This window comes from Hippopotamus amphibius, chromosome 3, assembly GCF_030028045.1.
Source record: "Hippopotamus amphibius kiboko isolate mHipAmp2 chromosome 3, mHipAmp2.hap2, whole genome shotgun sequence".
NCBI lineage: Eukaryota > Metazoa > Chordata > Mammalia > Artiodactyla > Hippopotamidae > Hippopotamus > Hippopotamus amphibius.
The window spans coordinates 106646077-106661057 of NC_080188.1; the positions used below are offsets into that span (position 1 = coordinate 106646077).

At 34.8% G+C, this 14981-nt stretch overlaps 1 pseudogene; it reads right to left on the minus strand.

Annotated features, from left to right (window-relative positions):
• Positions 1 to 7172: 7172 nt before the first annotated feature.
• Positions 7173 to 8105, minus strand: LOC130849964 (olfactory receptor 4C16-like; annotated as a pseudogene).
• Positions 8106 to 14981: the final 6876 nt, after the last annotated feature.

Genomic DNA, 14981 nt, shown 5'->3' on the forward strand with positions numbered 1-14981 from the left:
AAATAGAGCTACCATATGATACAGTAATCCCACTACTGGGCATATACCCAAAGAAAACCTTAATCTGAAAAGAAACATGTACTATAATGTTTATTACAGCACTATTTACAATAGCCAGGACATGGAAGCAACCTAAATGCCCATCAACAAGTGAATGGCTAAAGATGATGTGGCATATATATATACAATGGAATATTACTCAGGTATAAAGAATGAGATGGAACTATATGTAATGAGGTGGATAGACCTAGAGTCTGTCATACAGAGTGAAGTAAGTCAGAAAGAGAAGGACAAATATTGTATGCTAACTCATATATACGGAATCTAAAAATGGTACTGATGAATTCAGTGACAAGGCAAGAATAAGGATGCAGATGCAGTGAATGGACTGGAGATCGCGAGTTTTGGGGGCATGGGGGGTGAAGGGGAAGCTGAGATGAAGTGAGAGAGCAACATAGACATATATATACTACCAACTGTAAAATAGATAGCCAGTGGGAATTTGCTGTATAGCAAAGGGAGTTCAACTTGAAGAGGGATGATGCCTTAGAGGACTGGGATGGGGAGGTTGGGGGGGAGTCAAGGGAGGGAGGGAATATGGGAATATGTGTATAAATACAGATGATTGAACTTGGTGTACCTCAAAGAAAATAAAGAAATCATTAAAAAAATAAATAAATAAAACACCAACTGGGGCTACCTAGGTGGCTCAGTGGTTAAGAATCTGCCTGCCAATGAAGGGAACACAGGTTCAATCCCTCCTCCAGGAAGATCCCACATGCTGTGAAGGAACTAAGTCCATGTACCACAACTATTGAGCCTGAGCTTTAGAGCCTGTGAACCACAACCACTGAGCCCATGTGCTGCAACTACTGAAACCCACGCTCCTAGAGCCTGTGCTCCACAACAGGAGAAGCCACGGCAATGAGGAGCCCACACACCACAATGAACAGTAGTCCCCACTCACCGCAACTAAAAAGAAAGCCTGTGCACAGCAAAAAAGACCCAACACAGCCAATAAAATTATAAATAAAGAAATAAATTTATAAAAAAATAAAATAAAAAAATAAACACCAACAATTAAAAAAAAAAAAAAAAAAAAAGAACCTGCCCTTCAAGCAAGATTTCTCCTGAAGTTAATTTCAAGAGCTTCTTTGGAGCTTCTCAAATGAAGGTGTCTTCATGGTTGGATGACTCTCTAATGGCAATAAAATCTCTTTAAAAGAGACCATACATGGTGAATTGCAATAAAATGCTTTCCCCAGTGGAAAAAAAAAAAGATTTATTTTATTATTTATTTGTTTGTTTGTTTTTGGCTGTTGGGTCTTCATTGCACCTCATGGGCTTTCTCTAGTTGTGTAGTGCGGGGGCTACTCTTTGTTGCTGTTCGTGGGCTTCTCCTTGTGGTGGCTTCTCTTGTTGCACAGCATGTGCTCTAGGCACATGGGCTTCAGTAGTTGTGCCATGCAGGCTCAGTAATTGACTGACACTCTTGGGCTCTAGACTGTAGGCTCAGTAGTTGTGGCGAATGGGCTTTGTTGCTCCATGGAATGTGGGATCTTCCCTGACCAGGGCTTGAACCCATGTCCCCTGCATTGGCAGGCCACCAGGGAAGTCCTGGACACTTAGCTTCTAAATGGTAAATAGCAAGATATGAAGCTGGAGAGATAGAAACAGAAAAGAGTTTGTTATATTTTTTCTTTGCTTTGTTTTTTAGGGCATATATAAAAGAAACCATAAGATATTTTTTTTTCCTCTTGCTGACTAATTTCACTTAACATAATATCCTGTAGGTCCATCCATGTTGTTGCAATGGTAAAACTTCAATTTTTGGCTAATATTGCATTCCATATATATACCATTTCTACATTATCTATTCATTTATCTATGGACACTTGGGTTGCTTCCATATCCTGGGTATTGTAAACAATACGTCAATGAATATAGTGGTCATATCTCTTCAAATTACTGTTTTATTTTCTTTGGGTAAATTTGTAAGACAGATTGCCAACAATTTGTCTTCATTTTTGTTTGTCTGGGAAAGTATTTATTCTTCACTTTTGCAGGATAATCTTGCAGGGTATAAAATTCTAGGTTGATTGTTATTTTCTCTCAACACTTTAATTCAGTATTCTTCTTGGCTTGCATAATTTCTGAGAAGTTGGATCTTATGCAAATCTTTCTTTGTTCTCTATAGATGTTGTTCCTTTCCCTGGCTAATATCAGGATTTTAAAAAAATTTTTTAGTTTCAGTAGTTTCAGTATGTGCAGGTGTTGCTTGTTTTTGGCATTTTTCCTGCTTAGTGTTCTCTGATCTTTTTGAATATGTGGTTTAGTTTATGAATTTAAAATAGGGAACTCAGTATCTATTGCTTCAACTATTTCTAGTGCTCCTTTTGTCTTCCCTTTTTGTTAAGTATTTAGGTTATGTGCAAGTTACACTATCAGAAGTTATCCCACAGTTCTTAGATAGTGTGGTTTTTATTTTTTCAGTATTTTTTTATTTTTTCTTCCCATTTTAAAAGATTCTGTTGAGATATACTTAGTGTCTAGTGTCCTAGTAAGCCAATGAAACACATTCTTCATTTTTGTTTTTTGTTTGTGTGTTTTTTGTTGTCTAATATTTGTTTTTATATTTTTATTTTTTATTTTTTTGGATCTTTATTGGAGTATAATAGCTTTACACTGTTATACCAGTTTCCACTGTACAACAAAGTAAATCAGCTGTATTTATACACATATTCCCATATCCACTTCCTCTTGAGCCTCCCTCCCACCCTCCCTATCCCACCCCTCTAGATCAACATTTATTTTTAGTCATTCTTAAAATTTTCTTTTGTGTGCTTACATTGCTTTTCTGTTCTTGTATGTTGAATACTTTATCCAATTATAGCCCTGTTACAAATGGAATATTTGCATTACTTCTGATTTTATATGTTGACATCTGAATCTCTAATGTTATGATATTTGGAGTTGGGCTTTGGTATGCAATTATTTCACAATGATAGATCCATAATTAAAGAGATAAAACACTTATAAGAGGATAAAAATGATCTTGATTTCTGTCTACTGTCATCCATGTGGGGATACAGTAAGAAGACATCCATCTTCAAACCAGAAAGATGATTCTCACTAGGAACTGAATAACTGGGTCTTAATCTCACATTTTCCAACCTCCAGAGCTGTGAGACTTCACCACTTGAATCCACATTTCCTGTCTTATATATTCTTTTGTGCAAAACTTTCTCTTTAAGTTAATTCTTTTCTTCTTTCTCCCTTGGGATTTATGATTTGGCCTTTTTCTACCTTTCCAGTTATCTTTGCCTGGCACCTAGCCCCTAAGTTCCCTTAGTGGCATAGTCCATAATAAATAAGGACAAGATGGGCTTCTTATCTGGGAACTTGATTTCTTTTTCCAATTGGTTCACATCTTTGGAAGTCAACTTTGCCATCCCAGACTCCAAAGTTTCATTCTGGGTCAAAGGTCAACACATACCTTGGTCATCCAGAGTAACATATATGAGCATTATTGAGTCTAACACAGAAAAGTATGAAGAGAATCACTGTTAGTATCTAGTGAGCCTCAGGTATTGTTGAATATAATTAATCAAATGTGATGTTGCCATCCAAATTATAATAAACGTGGAAAAAACCTCTTTACACAAAGATGTTCGGTAAAGTGTAAAACAGGACACAAAGTGTAGTTCAAGCAGTAAAGAAATTACTAAAATACTGCTGTGCTCTTTAAGAGGAAATGTTATATGCCTGTTAAATATAATGCTCCATGAGGAGTGTGTAATAACTTGTGATGATGAGGATATTATGATATAAAAATAAATATAAGTAGAATAATTTTCATATAAAATAGTACTGAACAGCGTAATGATGTAATAAGAAACTACTGAAAGAAAACAATAAAAAGCCACTATTTCTCTCTCAGAAAGCAAAAAGAACTAAACTAACAAAAAATAGCTATTACTATTGGATGCTCAAGAAAATTTATTTTCCCCAACATATTATTATGCAATTTTTCAAACATTTAGCATTTAAAAATGAATATACCTGTGTAACCTAGTGCTTAACAAGATTTAGCAATGTTTTTTTCTTTACACCAGGACTTTTCCTCATGTTGCCTCCTTAACAATCCTCACTCCCTCACCCCTTATATTCAACCACTGCTTGGTTTTATTTTTCTAAACAGATTATTTTTGCCAGTTCTATACTTCAATATGAATGAAACCATAAAGAAATCCTCTTTTAAGTAAGATTTCAACTCAACAAAATGTTTTTGTAATTCATGACTAATGTTGTGTGTATCAGTAGCTCATTGCTTTTTATTGCTAAGGGAGATTTAATTGTACATGTATACCATAATTTATCCTTTTTTATTAATACACATTTGGGTTATTTCAGGTTCTTGGCTACTATGTACAAAGCTGCTGTGAACATTATAGTGCAAAGCTTTTGAGAACATATTCTTTCTCCTGAATGTGAAGCTAAGAATTAAATTGTTGGAATTTATGCTAAGTGTATGTTTAATTTATGCTAATCATCTAGAACATTATCCAAAGTGAATGTACCATTTTGCACTCCCATCAAGAATTAAAACTGGGCCCATAGCAGACATTTTCTGACTATACACTGCTACTCACCTGGCTCAAATTACCATAATCTCTTTTCTAGATTATTACAGTATCTCCCAACTAACATTCCCAGTATCCATTCTTAATGCTCAGAAAGGTGTTCAGAGTTATCTCGTCAAGCAATGTCATACCATGCAACAAACACTGAAATACGTTCTCATTTCACTCCAGATAAAATCCCATAAATTCTATGAAATGGTACCTCCTATTTTATTTCTGGTGTCACCTTCCAGTATTCTTTTACTCCCTTTCTGTAGCCATAATGGGTGATTTGGTTTGGCTTCATTGACAAATATTTTCTCCCATTCTGAGGGTTGTCTTTTTTTTTTTTTTTTCTTTTTTGTTTTTTTGTTTTTTATTTATTTATTGAGGGTTGTCTTTTTGTCTTGTTTATGGTTTCTTTTGCTGTGCAAAAGCCTTTAAGTTTTGCATACATATGGAATCTAGAAAAATGGTACTGACAAAGTTAGTGGCAGGGCAGGAATACAGAGGCAGATGTAGAGAACGGAATTGAGGACACAAGGAGATAAACGGAAGCTGAGACTGAGACCTAATGAGAGACTAACATTGACATATATACACTACCAAATATAAAATAGCTAATGGGAAGCTGCTGCAGGGCACAGGGAGATCAGCTCGATGTTTTGTGAAGACCTAAAGGGGTGGGATAAGGAGGGTGGGAGGGAGGCTCAAGAGGGAGGGAATATGGGGATACATGTATACATACAGCTGATTCACTTTGTTGTACAGCAGAAACTAATACAATACTGTTAAGCACTTATATTCCAATACAGATGAAAAAAAGTTATGTATTTTCCTGAAAATATCCATGATGGCAGTATGTAAAAAAAAGTAAAGAAATAAAATAGAGGAAAACTCTCAAAATATGTAAATATAAACTATTAAAGAGTATCCTGTGGAGTATAGCTAAAGCTCTTTAAACCAAACTTTCCCTAATCTATAACAACATTCAATTTAATGCATGCCAATTAAAAATATTTCTCAATTTAAAAATTTTTGCCCAGTACATATGGTATTATTATTCAGTAATGATTATTTGTATAGCTTACTAGGGTAAACTGTAGAGGATTTGAAGGTATTGTGTGGCTTAATAAAATATGTATTTATGTAATTAATTTAATCAAATTTTTAAAATATGGTAAATGTGGTAAAGAGATGTTGAGCTTTCTTTTGGATATAAAACTTTTTAAACAGACTTTACTTTTTTAGAGAATTTTTAAGTTTACAGAAAATCATGTAAGAAGTACAGAGTTCCCATATGCCCACTTTGTCCCCCTCACAATCTCCTAGTTTCAGATATATTCCATTAGTGTGGTGCATTTGTTACAATTGATGGCCAATATTGATACATTTTAAACAGAGAACATAGTTTCTATTAGAGTTTACTCTTTTGTTGTACGACTTTATGAGCTTTGACATAATGCATTATGTCATTTATCCACCATTAGAATGTCAATTGTTTTCCTTCCCTCAAATTGTTCATGTTCCACCTATTCATCCCATTACTTCTCCTTCTGAATTCCTAGCAAACACAGTATATATATAAATAAATAAATATATATATACTGCTTCCACAGTTTTTCCTTTCCAAGATAGGCAATTCACAATTCATATCTATGATATAAATAAATCTATCTCAAGCCTAAATAACCTCTGAGTTATCTCATTCATTTCTCAAATCTATTAATATTTTGAAATTCACTAACATGAACTGTTTACACTCTACTTCCACCCCACATAAACATATCACTTTTAATTTTGAACTTCTGTGCTACAACATCATAATTGGTATGATTCAAGAGAAATCTTAATACTGCCTCCCCAAATTAGAAGAAATCAAATTAGGAGCACAAAGTAGATTTTATTAAAGATACTATACTGAGTAGAAACTTCACATTAAAGATAAAAAAACTACCTCAGAAGGGTGAATCCCCATTTGAGAAGAAAGAATCTAGGTAAGCATATGCTAAAAATTTGGAGTGAACAACCAACATTTGGAAGGGAAAATCCTAGATTATATATTGTCTCTTACAACATGAAGCTCCCACAATTATTTCAACCTGGTACTAATCAGGAAGAAAAGCTAAGCTGAAAGGCCACGAACAGATATGATGAAATGGAAGTGTTTAATAAATAAAAAAGTAGGGAAGGCATAAAAATTACTAGGTTGTGTGTATAAGAATGTAGGGCAACAGTATCTAAGAGCAAAATCCGCAGAAGGCAACTTGAAGAAGGGCAGAGAATGCACTAGATGAAAACCACAGTGATACTGGATGGGTAAGAGAGATAGAGACACATCTAAGGTATTGAGCCTTTCAACCTGTTTATATCTAATGTTGTCTCTTTTTTTTACATAGAATTGACTCAAGCCTAACCAGTATATGTGTCCATATTGTTCTGTAATCCTAAGATCACTAGCTGTCATATCCTAAGAATTATATTACCTTCATAATAAGAAGATAATAGTTTGTATGAACTTTTTCTATGAAGAAATCTTGAAATTTACATTCATCTTCTGTCATTTGAGACCAACTTCTTGCTCCATAACATCCTCATGGCATTTTTCACTTCTGCATTCCTCAGTGTGTAAATCAGAGGGTTGAACAAAGGTGTTCCAATTGCATAAAACACAGCTATCATCTTATCTGTGGAGAAGGTGGTTGCAGGGTGTGTGTATATAAATATGCAAGGACTAAAGAACAAGATGACCACCATAATGTGGGAGGTGCAGGTGGAGAGGGCTTTCTTCCTCCCTTCAGCACTGTGGTTTCTCAGAGAATGTGAGATGATAGCATAGGAGAACATCAGCATGATAAAGCTCACTGTACAGATGGCCCCACTGTTGGACACCAAAAGTAGGTTGGTCACATAGGTGTCTGTACAGTCAAGTTTCAACAAAAGCTGCAAGTCACAAAAATAGTGATCAATCACATTGGGACCACAGAAAGGTAGACTCAAGGCTAGAAAAATCTGAGCTGAAGAATACACACAGGATCCCATCCATGCCAGGGCCATTAGCACACCACAGACTTGATGACTCATGATGGTCATGTAGTGCAGGGGCTTACAGATGGCCACATAGCAGTCTACAGCCATGAGGATTAGGATGAAGATCTCCAGGCAGCCAAAGAAATGGAATGTAAAGACTTGGAGCATGCACTCACTGAAAGAGATAGTAGTCTTCTTCAAAAGGGCATCCACAATCATCCTAGGTGCTATGGAAGTAGAGAAGCAGGCATCAGATAAGGATAAGTGGAAAAGGAAGAAGTACAGTGGACTCCCCAGTGCCTGGTTGGTCTTTATGGTAGCAATAATCAGCAAGTTACCGAGCAATATCCTTAAATAGAAAATCTAGAAAATGACAAACACTATTTTCTTCCTAACAGGATCTTGTGTCAACCCAAGCAGAATGAACTCAGCCACATTATTGTTCAGTTGCATGATTTCATGAATGAAGAGAAGGGATGAGTGTGAAATGATTTATCTGCAAAAAATAAGGAATTGAGACATAGTATGTGCCGAGACCAGCTTGGCTACTCGAGGTGCGTGATGGGTGCTGCAAGCTTCAAGAAAACACAGATTTAAGAGAAAGATGGGACCGGGAGACTCAAGACCTCTAAGATAAAGAGCCTTGCTGATTGATCCCACATTGCTTTTATTGAGTTCTTGGCATAGCCTAAGGGTCTAACACTACCAGGTTAATCCCGTAAACAATCAAAGGCCTCACATGACTGGGGCAATGATCTTTGTTTGCCTCCTGGGTTCAATTTGAGCAGGTGTGGATCTGAGCAGGGTGCAGATTTGAGCTGGGCATGGAGAGCAAAGCAGCCCTGGGGGCAGGAGACCTCTCTCAGAAGGATTAAAGGTCTGTGCCCCACCCCTGTTGGCCCCTCTGCAGCTGTGCCTGTCTTAGGTTGTTCCTCCCCTGAGGAATCTTACCCTCTCTGGCTAACCAGCCATCCTCCAGGGCCAAACAGAGTGATATGAGGTGTGCAAGTGAGAAAGGGGCTACGCCCCCAGAGAGGATCAATTTTCTCTTTCCATGGTAGCCTATGCCCCCGTAGTCTCCATGCCCAGCACCCTTAGCTCCTCCACTGCTCAAGCAGGACATTCTGCCTTCAGTCACTCAGCCCACATACTTTAATTAGTCTTAGTAACATTTTCAAGGTTTCAGAAAGACTTCTGAATGTCTTCCCACAAGTATGTTACATGATGTTATGGAATATTCCTTCTGGGGGCCATTGTAGCTGTGATTTCTTCATAACACATGTTAACACTTTGTTTAATTTTTAATGACCACTGGAAAGGTTTACAATCAGTTTCAAATAAGTTTCTGAAGACAATAATCTCCTATAGAATTTTTCAAATAAAACTCGTTGTTTGATATGATTCTTGATTAAATTTTCCAATTAATTGAATGTATAATTAAGAGATCTGCTATTTCCTTCATCTATTTGTAATATTCAAACATTTTATGGCATGTGTTTATTATGCTATATTACTTGGGATTTAGGATATATATGACTACCTTTGGAGGTTCCTGATATAGTCACACTCCACCTTCAACTCAATTAAAAATGTCATACATAAACACATGTGTTACATATTTGTTATGCATTTAGAGAGAAATATATATTAATATATATATTTAATATGTTCCAGCTCTTCCTTGCATTCTTGCTCCAGTTCTAATGGTTTGAGAAATGAACTTATAACCCTTAATCTGTTGTTATCATCATGAATGTTTGTGATATTTTGTAATAGATAAATACTAATGATCAGAAATAATTATTTTGTATTTCATTATCTCAAATATCCCAGTTTCTTTCTTTCTTTTTTTTTTTTTAATTTCTGGAAAGCACCACTGAGAATACTCTGAATCCCTGAAGTTATGTTACTAAATGAAGGAGGGTGGGTCATTATTTAAAGGTCTGTATTTTTGTCTTAAGTGTCTTAGATTGGGGCTGATGTTTGGGGTGCTGTGTGTCACTCGGTGGCTGCTGTAGGATCTGATGGTGGTTGTGTTCCCAGGAGAGTTTGTATTGTTCAAGCACCTGGAAACCCCAAATTCTCAGGACAGGGCAAAGATGAAGAAGGCAGAGGAGATGTGCTTTTAAAAATGAGGTAAAGCAGATTGTTAGTAGATACTGTCTTCAATTCTACTCTCCAAATGGATAAGTCACAAATTTAAAATGACAAGATTTGTCAAAAATAAAATAAACAGATAAGCTTTTCATATGAGGGGGAGTAGAGAAGAGCTGAAAGAAAAGCAGGCAGGCAAAGGTGGATGATAGTTAAAGGTGGAACATAGAGTGTTAGGTGGATCATTCTAGGTTTAAAAATCTGTTTTATGGCAGAGACCATATGAGAAGTTACACTAGATATTCATTTTTAGAGGAAACTCTACACTCACTTTATTTCTTTGCAGGATTTACCATTCTTTGTGGGAAGGTTAACAGATTGTCCCAAGATTATTTATCACTCAATAGCCCTCCTTGAGCTCCTCCTTCTGTGTAACTGAATCCCATGATTCCTGCTTATCTGGTCCACAGATGCCCTAGAAAACAACCTCCCTGAGAATCGAAAGGTGGCCATAAAAATGTTCATTACTTGTGTTTTCTATGTCTGGTTGCCCTATATATCAATAAATTAATGTTTATTTTCTTTTCAAATATTACTAGACATAGAACAGGTACCTGGTGGAGAGGCAAGTGTACACAAGACCAAATATAGAAGAACATTGGCAAGGAGAAATATTGATGAACAGCAAAGATTTCTACCTAAAGTTTTTCAGGAATGCTCCTCCCACAATATGGCACATTATCTTTCACATTAGTTATAGTTTTAAACCTCCTCATTGCCATGTTTCTTCTAAACTTTCTCTGAGAATGAAGCATTCAAATTTTTGAATACCTTTGCAAATTAAATCTCTGAAATGTACAAAGTACAATTATAAACCTATGATTTTTTTTTGGTAGAATACAAAGTGTAATGGTTCTATACTGTAATATACAATAATCTGTGCAAAGTTGTTATGGAGATGGAAAAGTTGTCATTCTCCAAAATCTACATGAAGGTCGCTATCTCCATTAACCTTTTGTCTACTTTTTTTACCAGACAAAACCTCTTCTAACTTTCTAGTATCAAGACCTCCTAGTGAGCATATATCTTGTCACACTACCTTACCTCAAAATTATGTATGAACTTTCCTACACTCTGCCATCTCTAGAATTTGTAATAAAAACAATAACACATGAAATGCATTCCTCTGTTTCTACTTGGCAATGATGGCTCTTAACATATCAAGATTTACTGAGTTCAAAAGATCATTTTTCCTCAATATTTGTGTCCATTCAATTTATTTCCTATATTAACAGTAAATCTTAAAACAACTTTATTTTTTCTCTTTTGTTCTCAGAGTTATGTGGGAACACTACATTCAAAATAAATATGGAAATGTATTAGAAAATGATGTTGCATTATTTTGTAATTATGCCTTTCTGAATAAAAGATGGAAATTGTTGATCATTTACCTGTTAGAAGACACTCTGAATTAGTATTGATAATGACCATCCTTTTTGATAGCAACCTCCTCACAGAGCACAGAAAAAAAAAAGTTCTTGTCTGCATTCCAGGGGGAATATTTTAAGAAACAATGATGTAAAAAAAAAAAAAAAAAAAAAAGAGAGAAAAAAAGAAATAATGATGTAAGTTATTGGCATCATAGACAGAATTTTCCCTAAATTTTTCCTCACTAGGCTGGTCAGAAACACCTCATATGTGTAAACTTAACTTTGTTTTGTTTATTTATTTATATATATATATATATTTTAAGCTCTTTGTTGGAATATAATTGCTTTACACTCTTTTACCAGTTTTGGAGGTACGCCAAAGTGAATCAGCTGTATTTATATATATATCCTCATGTCCCCTCCCTCCCATGACTCCCTCCCACACTCCCTGTTCTGGCCCTCTAAGGCATCACCCATCATCGAGTTGATCTCCCTTTGTTATACAGCAACTTCCCACTAGCTATTTTAAACTTGGTAATGTATATATGTCTATGCTACTCTCTCACTTCATCCCAGCTTCCCCTTCACCCCTGCCCCCAAGCCTGTGTCCTCTACTCCATTCTCTACACCTTCATCTTTATTCTTGCCCTCTCCCTGGGTTCATCAGTACCATTTTTTAAAATTCCATATATATGAGTTAGCATACGGTATTTGTTTTTCTCTTTCTGGCTTACTTCGCTCTGTGTGACAAACTCTAGGTCTATCCACCTCATTACATATAGCTCAATTTCATTCCTTTTTATGGCTAAGTAATATTCCATTATATATATGTACCACATCTTCTTTATCTATTCATCCGTTGATGGGCATTTAGGTTGTTTCCGTGTCCTGGCTATTGTACATAGTGCTGCAGTGAACATTATGGTACATGTTTATTTTTGGATGATGGTTTCCTCTGGGTACATGCTCAGTAGTGGGATTACTGGATCATATGGTAGTTCCATTTAGCTTATTAGGATAGCAGGTTAATCTCCCTCATGCTCATTAATCACATATAAACAAGACATTGGGATTGTTAGGTGCTTCACACTGACCAACATTACCAGGGGAAAAGAGGAATAAAACAAATGAGTGATGGAGAGAGAAGGTACAAAACAGAAAAAATAAAAATAATGTTATTCATAGAAAAGGAAGTGAGTCATCAGAAGCAACATTGCTACCAACTAGAGCCCTAAATTAACCCTCCTGGTGTTAGAAACTTAGCAGAACAGAAAAGTGTGATATAATATACTCAAAGTTTTAAATGAAAAAAATGCCAAGCAAGGATTCATTACACACAAAAAAAGTGTCTTTTAAAAAGGAAGAAGTTATAATTTGCATTTCTCTGATGATTAACAACACTGAGAATCCTTGTAAGCACTGTTGACCAAATGTATGTCTTCTTTGGAAAAATTTCTGTTGTCTTCTGTTACTTTGTAAACAAATTGTTTTTTTTCTTAATGTTGACTTGCATGAGCTGTTTATATATTTGAATATTAACCCCTAGTCAGTCATATTATTAGCAAATATTTTGTCCTAATTCAGAAACTCTGCTCAATATTCTGTAGTAATCTGAATGGGAAAATAATTTGAAGAATAGATATATGTATAAGCATAACTGAACCACTTTTCTGTATCCCTGAAACTAACACAAAACTTTTAATAAACTATGCTCCAGTATAAAATAAAATTTAAAAAATAACAACTATCATGCTATGAAAAAAATGCAGCCATTATAATACACTCAAAAAAAAAATAAATTTACCCAAGTGAGTATAAGACTTTTACATTGAAAAGTATAAATCATTTTTAAGGAAACTAAAGATCTATAAATAGAAACACATCCTTTATTCATGGATTAAAAGATTAGTACGATTAAGATAACAACATTATCAAGAATGACCTGTAGATTCAAAGTAGCTCCTGTGAAGATACCAATAGCTTTTTTTTTTTTTTTTTTTTGCAGAAAAAGAAAGTGGATCCTAAAGTTCACATAGCATGACAAGGAACCCCAGAGAGCCAAACAGTCTTGAAAAAATAATGTCAAATTTGGAATACTCACACTTCTATGTTTGAACTTACTAAAATCTACAGTAATTAAAACAGTGTACAAGAATGAAAAGATAAACATAGATCAAAATAATATAATTGAAGCTCCAGAAATAAACTCATACATATATTGTCAATTGTGTTTTCACAAGGTTGCCAATACTATTCAATAGGAATTGAATTGTCTCTTCCACAAGTGATACTAATAAACTGGTATCAAATACAAAAGAATGAATTTGGAATCCTACCTCCCACCTATATAGGAAAATTAACTCAAAATAGATCAAGGACAAAATGCACAACCAAAACTATAAAATTCTAGTAGGAAACATCAGAAGACATCTTCATGACCCTGGATTAACCAATGATTTCTTAAATATGGCAACAAAAGCACAAGCAGCAAAAGGAAAATAGAAGGATTAAATTCCACCAAAATTTAAAACTCTTGTGCATCAAAGGACACTAGCAAGAAAAGGAAAGTTAGGGAACATTACTGATGGATACGTAAAATGATGTCAAGTTGTGAGCACAAGTCGGTGTTCCTCAAAAAGTTAAATATAGAATTGTCGTAGGACCCAGGAACTCCCGCCTTTCCTAGATAAATACACACAGAAATTGCAAACAGATATTCAAGCAAACGTGTACAAATGCTTACAGCAGCACTATTCACAAGAGCCTAAACACCCCAAATTACTAATAACTGATGAACAAATAATTAACTTGTGGTATATCCGTACAATAGACTGTTAACTCACCATAAAAAGAAGGAAGTAGTAACATGTGCTATAACATAAACAAACTTGGAAAACATGTTAAGACAAATAACAGAAAAGATCATTCATTATTTGATTCTATGTATATAAAATGTCCAGAATAAGCAAATTCATAGAAATAGAAAGTTTGTTGGTGGCTTCCAGGTCCCGGGAATAGGGAGAAATAGTAATGTGGTAATTGACTGCCTAGTTGGCAAGGGGTAATGAAAATGTTCTGCAGCTAGAAAGCTGTGATGGTTGCATAACATTGCAAATATATTAAAAGCCAAAAATTGTACATTTTTAAATCATTAAATAATGAATTATACCTCATTAAAAATCACTAATAAAATTTTTGATATAAATGAAATTGCATTAATGACACATCTGAATTTCCAGAAAGCAGTAAAATCTTTACAGGTAAATTAGGATACATGTATTTTCAGATTATATAGACATTAACAGGATAATTAGAAATATCATGAACAAATTTAAGCCAGAAAATTTCACAATTAAAAATCCAATATATTTTAAAATTATTACAAAATCTGACTAAAGAAATTAAAAAAAAACTAAGGATAGTGTAGTGAGAAACACTATTAGACTGTATTATAGGATATTTTCTTAAACTTTCATTCATTCAACAGATATTTGTTAAGAACCTGCTATTTTCTAGGTGCTCAAATTCATTAATTTATGGACAAAAATTCCAATCCTTACTTCATTCCAATTTGTGTAATTTGTATATATATAATTCTAATATATGTATATCTGTACATCTACATGGACATATAGATATAAATATGTTATGTGGATTATTTATATGTGACTTTCTATCATCTAGCTACCTATCCCCCATCCCCCATCTCCCTATCTATCAACTGTCTATCATCTATCTATCATCTATCTATCTATCATCTATCCACCTACCTCCCTATCTGTCTATCTCCCTACTCACCTATCTA